This window comes from Trichosurus vulpecula, chromosome 5, assembly GCF_011100635.1.
Source record: "Trichosurus vulpecula isolate mTriVul1 chromosome 5, mTriVul1.pri, whole genome shotgun sequence".
Taxonomy (NCBI): Eukaryota; Metazoa; Chordata; class Mammalia; order Diprotodontia; family Phalangeridae; genus Trichosurus; species Trichosurus vulpecula.
The window spans coordinates 212,141,561-212,149,695 of record NC_050577.1 but is presented as its reverse complement, the minus strand read 5'-3'; the positions used below and the strand labels follow the sequence as shown (position 1 = coordinate 212,149,695).

The following is an 8,135-nucleotide window of genomic DNA, read 5'->3' as shown; positions in this document are numbered from 1 at the left end:
AGCCTGTCTGGTTTTACCCAGGAAACAGGCCAAGCGCTAGGGTCCGAGCAGCCCTAGAACGGCACTAACTCCCTACAGGGGGGTCCTAGAGTTCCCAGGATGTGGAGGGAGGCAGGGGAGAGAGAAGTGAAGGATAAAGTCCATCCCTCATGATGGGAGTGGCCAGATCCCTATGAAGTGAAGCCCCCCTACCAGGCTGTGGAAGAAGGGTGGGGGGGTTGGCAGATGGAGAGCCCCCCTCCAAGCTCTTGGTGAAGCCTGGGAGCCAGAGGAAGCAAGGTGCTGACCACCTCTAGCCTATCCCCATCAGGACTCCTTGGCCCCAGCAGTGGCAGCCCTCAGCCTCTCGGCCTTGTGCATCAAGCGGTGCTTAAGCCCATACGTGTTGGAGAAACCCTCCCCACAGGCCGAGCAGCGGAAGGGCCAGCCCCACTGGTGAGCAGCTAAGTGCTTGCGGAAGTAGCTGGGGTCTTTAAAGACCATGAGGCAGGCTGGGCAGCGCAGCTTGGGCCGTGTGGGCTTATGGGCCTGCTGGTGCAGCAGCACTGAGCCCAGGTAGAAGAAGGCTTTGCCGCAGTGCTCACAGCGGTAGGCACCCTCGCCCAGGTGCAGCCGCTGGTCCTCCAGCAAGTTGGGGCGGCAGCGGAAGGTCTTGCCACATGCGCCGCAGCGCTGGGGCCTGGCCACAGCATGCCAGAGGCAGGTGTTCGGCCAGACTGGCGGACTGGGCAAAATGCTTGGCGCACACGGCACACTTGAAGGCACGCTCACCCGTGTGCACCACATGGTGCTGCCGCAGGTACCAGGAGTGCAAGAAACCACGCCCACAGACGCCGCAACTGTAGGGCCGCTGCTCCTTGTGGCAGCGCTGGTGGCACATCAGCAGTGCTGCCTCCCAGAAGCGCTTGCCATACACAGGGCAACGGAAGCCGCGTTTCTGGCGATGGCTGCGGCGGTGCAGGAGCAGGTCGTAGGCGCCAGCAAAGCTCTGGCGGCACAGGCCGCAGCCCAGCGTCGGCCCCACCAGGTGCACGAATTTGTGGGTCACCAGCCTCAGGAAGTGCTTGAAGCTCTGGCCACAGGGGGCACAGCTAAAGCGCTCAGGGCCCCCAGGGCCAGGCCCTGCCCCAGCCCCCGCACCTGCCTGTTCCCCCAGCCGCCCCAGCCACAAGGGCTGCTACAGCTGCCCCCGCCTCCCCAGCCAGCCCGTTGTCCAGGCCAGCGCCTGGGTTGTCTGGGCCGGGCCCATCAGGGGCTAGAGGAGGCAGTAGGCGCTCAGGGGCTGCCTGGTGGACCAGCTTGTGCCACATGAGGTTCTCAATGAAGTCAAAAGCCTTGCCACAGGCGTCGCAGCCTTAAGGCTTCTCGGCCATGTGCGCCTCCTTGTGGCTCATGACGCGGAAGCGGTCGGGGAAGTGCTCACCACAGTCAGAGCAAGCATAGCTGAGGACCTCAGGAGGGGCAGCCCCGGTGGCGCTGAGGCCTGGTTGGCCCGGGGGCCAGTGGCTGAGGCAAGGTCAGCAGGGACAGCCCGTGTACCTGGCGATGGCGCGTGAGGCTCTGCGGGTAGCCAAAGACCTTGCCACAGAGCTCACACTTGTAGGGCCGCTCTTGTGTGTGCACCACGTGGTGCTTGCTCAGGTGGAAGGACTCTCGGAAGCGCTTCCCACACACAAGGCACTGGTGGGGCTTCTCTCCCCGTGTGGATCCGCTCGTGGCGCTTCAGCATCTTACATCGCCCAAAGCCCCGCCCGCAGATTCCACAGCATTAGGTCTTTCCTGGAGCTGGGGCCCCTGGCCCCACAGCCCCACTGTCCCCGCCTCCTGTAGGGCCTCCCTCACCCCCAAGGAGCAGCGGGTGGGCCCCCAGCAGTGGGACTGAGACAGCCCCATAGACCACAGCTGCCGCCACCGCTGCAGCCTTATCTCCACCATCACCTGGAGGCTCTGGGGGCAGGAGGTAGGGCCCAGTAGGAAAGGTGGGCAGTGGGGCTGGGAGTCGCTCCATCCTTGGGGACCTCAGGGGCTGCAGTGGCAGGGCCGTGGGCTGCCTTGTGGCGCAGAGTAGGACTTGCCACACAGGTCGCAGGGGTAATCGGGGCGGGGTTCCAGGGCCCTGGTAGCAGCATGGGCTGCCTGGTGCTTGAGGAGGTAGGCCGCATCCCGGAAGGCCATCCCACACATGGCACGGGGGAGCCGCAGCAGGTCGGCCGAGTGGGTCTCCACGTGGCGCTTGAGGCTCTCCCGGCGGGTAAAGCTCTTGTTGCACACGGTGCAGGAGAAAGGCTTCTCCCCGGTGTGGATGATCTGGTGCTGGTGGAGGTGACTGGGCTTCTTGAACACTTTCCAGCAGAGGGGGCAGGTGAAGGGGCCCTCTCTCCCAGGGCCTGGGGCCACCAGGGCCGCCCCGGGGGGAGGGGGCCCACTGTCCACCCCGGCAGAGGCAGCAGGAGCCAGAGGGGGCAGCGGCGGTGGCGGTGGGGCCTGCGGGGCTCCAGGCAGGGGAGGTGCATCCTTGTGGCATCGTCGGTGGCGGATGAGGCTGGAGAAGTGGTTGTAGGTGCGCCCACAGACGCCACACTCGTAGGGCCGCTCTCCAGAGTGCACTAGCATGTGCTGGACCAGGTGGGAGGATTGCTTGAAGGACTTCTGCCAGACCCCGCAGGGGAAGCGCCGCTCCATCAGGTACTTCAGCCGGCGGAAGTAGCCCTTGTCATTCTTGGCAGCAGCCCCCAGGTCAGCAACCACAGGAGTCCCTGGGGGCCCAGGGCTTGGGTTGGGCAAAGGCCCTGGCGTGGCCGGGCCGGTCCCCGGCCCCCCTGCCGTCCCAGGCCTCTTGAGGTTCCCAAAAAGGTGCTGGTGCCCGGAGAGGTCCACAATCCCCCACTGCGGAGCAGGGAAGGCAGCATCGAAAAGGGGAGGAGGAGGGGGTGGAGGCGCCTCAAAGCCTGGGGGCAGAGCAGGCTCTGGTTTCTTCGCCTGGGATGTGGAGGAGGAGGACGATGACGATGAAGAGGGCGTCTCAGCATTGGGCTTGAAGGCCGGCGGTGGTGGCGGGTAGTCATACTGGGGAGGTGGGGGCTGTGGCGGGGCCTGGGGAGGGGGCCCCGGTGGGCAGGGCAGAGCGGCCGCGGCCTTGGCATGCTCCCCATACAGCTCCATGGGCTCGAAGCGCTGATGGTTGAGGAACTCGAGGAAGTCAAAGGGATAACTCTGGAAATGGACGCAGTCCTCGACCCCCACGCCACTCCCACCCCCGCCGCCGCCGCCGCCAGGGTTGGCCTCCATCGTGGGCAGCGGGGAGAGCAGTCCTCTCCCAAGTCTGCTCCAACCCCTGCTCAGGCCGGGGTGTTTGGTCAGCTCTTTGGCTTTATTTTGTTTTATTTTATTTTTAGTGTTGGCTGTGGTTTTGATAACCTGTGTGAGCTCTCTGGGTTTTTTTAAGAGTTAACAGCAGTTGTGTGACCTCTGTGACTCTTTGATCATTTGGTCAGGTTTGACACTTCAATCACATCCTCTTAAACCAAGAAGGAAAATCTGAATTCCTTCTTGTTGGAAATACTTTAAAACTCCATACAGTAGCTGTACTGTTTGTTGTTTTAATCAATGTTTTGTCTATTTGGCACGTCATTGTGAAATAGCTAATGGGTTGAAATCCTTGTTACAACAAGCTGCCTGAGAGAAAAAGTCACAGAATGAAATGTACATACTCTTTAGAGAAAATGGTAAACAGTTTTGCTGCTTTAAATGTTACTTAACATTTGCAGAGCTAACACTATTAGTCTCATACCAAACATGTGACCTAAGCAAAGCACGAAAGCTATTTGAGCAATCTATTCTGTAAAACGATATCCTCAAATACTTGCTCTATGTACTTCACTGGTTTCTGTAACAAAGGCACATTATAAACCTTAAATAAGCAAGTTAGATTTGTTTTATTTTTACTTCCACATTTTTTCACTTTCATTAAAAAATTAGTCTTTAGACACTAAAAGTAATAACAACTTGTAAATGCCTGGTATAGTTAGAAGAAAAGTCAAAGCCATGAGGATAAATGTATTTAAGATTTTCCTTGGTTTCAGCTGCCACTCAGACTGTCTACCAACTGTCTCTTGTCCTTGCCACCTGACAAACTAATTGGATAAAAAGCTTTGCTCCTTGAAAGAGCTAATGGGAGAGCAAAGGTTCCTTTACCTTTCTCTGCACTGCCATTTACTTTAGAGCTCAGCCAAGGGAGTTGGCCTGGAAAAAGTATAAACATTAGGAAAGAGGAAACAGGACTGTTATTATTTGCAGATAACGTGATAGTACACTTAGAAAATCCCCTTAAATAAGTAAAAAAAATAAAAGTGAGACAATTAATAGCTATACCAGTATTACAGGATACTAAATACAGTCATCAGTAATATAAGTTAGCATTTCCAGGAAGCAAAGATAATAAGATAAATTTTATTCCAAATAATTATAAAATATCTAGGAGGTAGCTTAAGATACACAAGATTTATATAAATACATCTATAAGACACTTTACAGAAGCAAAAGAAGACAAATAATTAGAGATAGTCATTACTCATGATTTCGCCATTCCAGTATAATAAAGTGGCTATGCTACCAAACTTAATTTACAGATTTTTGTTATATCAATTATTAAGAGATACTTTTTAAGAACTAAACAAAATAAAAATAAAATTCATTTGGAAGACAGAGAAATAAAACCTCAATAAAAATAATGAGAAAAATTACAATTAAAGGGATTATAGCCTAACAAGACTTTTAACTATATTATAAAACAATAGTCATCAAAATTCTTTTTTTTTTGTTTTATTTGTTTTAAAAAAGACAAGTAGACTGACAAAAGAAACTATACAAGCAAAATAGAGAAGCAACCAAAAACAGTTGTCCAGGGTCTCATAACTGAGGAATATGTTCCTTATGGAAGAATTTTTTTTTAAAGTAACTGCTGAGAAAATTGTAAAGCAGTTGGCAGAAATCAGATTTAGAATACAGTCTATAGCACCACAACAATAAACTCACAATACATATGTACCCTGAATATAAAAGCTCTCAATATTAAAAAATTAGAAAAGAATAGGATTGAATATCTTTAATAACTATGGCTAAGGGAAGAATTCTAGACCAAACAAGTAATAGAAATGAGAAGGCTAAAATTTATTCTGTATTGTGTATTTATTGGTCCTATTTACAATTAATTGATTTTGTCCTGTAACTCCTTAAGTCATGGTTCTCTGTCTCTGAACTTGGTTCAGAATTCAGCTGGTCTACAATGGATTAAGTTTAAAAATCTAGGACTCCTGCTAATCACTGATCTTTTTTTGCCTCAAGGAAGTGAACACTATGAGTCCAGTCTAGGATCTTTATACCAACCACTTCTTGTTGTAGTTGTTGTTTGTCCTTTATTTTTGAAGAGGACCATGACATCAGGAAGGTGATGTCATGACTTGCAAGTGAATTGGATTTAAGTGAGGGAGTGCTGTGCAAAGTTACCAAGCCTCACTTTCTCCTCCTGAGCCATCTGGGCCCAGTGGCCAGATATAGAACAGGATAACTAGAGATGGCCCAGATGCAGTGGGAGACCTTGGCCTTTTTAAGCTAAGGTCTTTACTAAGTCTCAGTTTGACTGAGGCACTGCTCATTCAGTGATTAAGGCTAAATAAGAAATAAGGCAAAAAATGGCCTCTTATCTCTAGTCAAAAAAAAATCAGTCTGGGAGGGGAAGACCCTCAGTGTCTAAAACAGAAACAGTTTATATTTACAATCATTCTGAGCCATCAGGGTCCAAACAATGACCAGGCCAGGATTGAGCTGGGACCTGTTGTTGGCTAATCAACGAGAGCTGGAGTGATTTGGGTTTAAGGCATGGTCCTTAAGAAAGGAATCTAGCCCATAAATCCTAAGATACCTTGTGAGGTTTCAGGGATCAAAATTTACATTCCTTTGGGCAAAGCACCCTCAGGTAGCAGTATGATACCCTATGTGGACAGACAGAGAAGAACGGGGAGGGAAAGGAAAGGAAAGGAAAGGAGAGGAGAGGTGAGAGGAAAGGAAAAGAGAGGAGAAGAAAGGAAAGGAAAAGAGAGGAAAAGGAAAGGAAAAAGGAAAGGAAAAGAGAGGAGAAGAAAGGAAAGGAGAGGGGAAGGAAATTGGAAATGGCTAGTTGAGTCCCAAGTGGGACACCCTGTACTACTCACAGGTTGTTATTTGTCCTTCATTCTGGAAGAGGACCATGGCATCAGAAAGGTGATGCCACAACTTGCAAGTGAATTAGATTTAAGTGAGGGAAGGCTGTGCAAAGTCACCAGCCTCACTTTCTCCTCCAGAGCCATCAGGAGCAAAGTAATTGGGAAATGATTGTTATGTAAAGACAAAAGGCATCAATGTAAATACATACATACATATGTATATACATATTTCTACACATACACACATATATATGCATATGTACACACATACATTATATATGTGCATATATATAATAGACAGAGGGAGAGTGGGGAGGGGAGAGAGAGAGACAGGGAGGGAGGGAGAAAGAGAGTAGCTCAGGGGAATTGCTTGACTGAGGTCAACAGTTCTCTGGTGTTGAATTAGAATGAGCCATAGTTTACAAATCCGGAAATACCAAGATACCCTTGGGTAAAAGAAGCAACTACTTTCCTCCATAACATGTGGTTTTATGGATCTATTTATCTCTAGGATATAATCAGGACTTATGATAATAGCAGAAATTCTCTCACATTGGCTTGTTTACCTAATCCCCCCTTTACCCCAAGCTTGGCTAAAAAGTTTTTTTAAAAATGTATCTTCCTTCTCTTTGCGCTCTCTCTCTCTCTCTCTCTCTCTCTCTCTCTCTCTCTCTCTCTCTCTCTCTCTCTTTTTCTTTATGTTCATCAAGTTTCAGTTGATGGTCAGTTAGTTTTAGTAAAAACTTCAAATAGCCTAGAAAATAAAAGAAAAAAAATTACATAACAGCCCCAAATACTACCTGCATGAAGTTAAAGTGGAGGAAATTGTCTTTTCTTCTCTTTCCCTTCTCCTATTCAGTTAGTAAAAATTGGAGTATGGCTTCTCTCCCCTTGGTATGGAGAGGAAAAGTAAAGGTTTCATGGAATAGGCATGTATATCTCACTAGCTTCTTTATTATCTGCTAACTCTACTACCAAATGATAATAATAGCATTTACATAGCACTTGAAAGCTTATAAAGTGCTTTATATATTTTATCTCATTTCATCTTCACAATGAGATTGTTGCTATTATTATCTATATTTTATAGATGAGAAACCTGAAGTACAAAGAGGTTAAATGACTTGCCCGGGATCACATAGGTAGTAACTATCTGAGGCAGATTTCAAATTTAGGTCTTCTTAATTCCAAGTGGCTGGTCTCATCTAATGTTGGGATTCAGCCAGTGTGCACCAGTTTGCACTGGTTCGATAGAACAGGTACTTATTTTAGGTCTAGTTCTGCAGACTGGTAGTTAGCAGGGCACGGCCGCAGCAGCGGTGGCACCTTGGCTTGGTTCCGTGTTAATTCATTTAAATTCCACCACTATGTGTACTTCGTTTCTCTATACCTTTGTCTATCACCTGCCAGATAGCTATTGGATAGTCCAGAATGTAGACCTGCCTTAGGCAGGTTCTCCTTTGCATGGTCAAGGCTGCATTTTCTTTGAAGCTCATTCAAAGTAAAAATCAATCTCAAGAACTGGGGGAAAGTATTTATGGCAATGACCCTGGGGAAGGAGCAAGACTAGAATTTTTATTTTATATATACACACATATATGCAAATGTATATGTGTACGTTTGTATACACATGCATGCACACACAGACACCCAATATATACAATATATAGTACACATGTACACATATGTGTCACTAAATAAAATTTACATATAAACATGCATAAAATATAATGTTATATAGAATGGTATATAGAATATATATAGTTCTATATAATATTATATAGTTATATAGTCATATATATTATAGGCACATATTTGCATACAAGCTTATAGATATATTATACATATGCATGTATATACACATATAGCACATATATACATGCATGCATGTATACATACATACATATCACCCCATTGGGAATGCATGATGGAAGG

The 8,135-nt window shown here is 48.0% G+C and overlaps 1 pseudogene; it reads right to left on the bottom strand.

Annotated features, from left to right (window-relative positions):
* Positions 1–306: 306 nt before the first annotated feature.
* LOC118851190 lies at positions 307–3,288 on the bottom strand (annotated as a pseudogene).
* Positions 3,289–8,135: the final 4,847 nt, after the last annotated feature.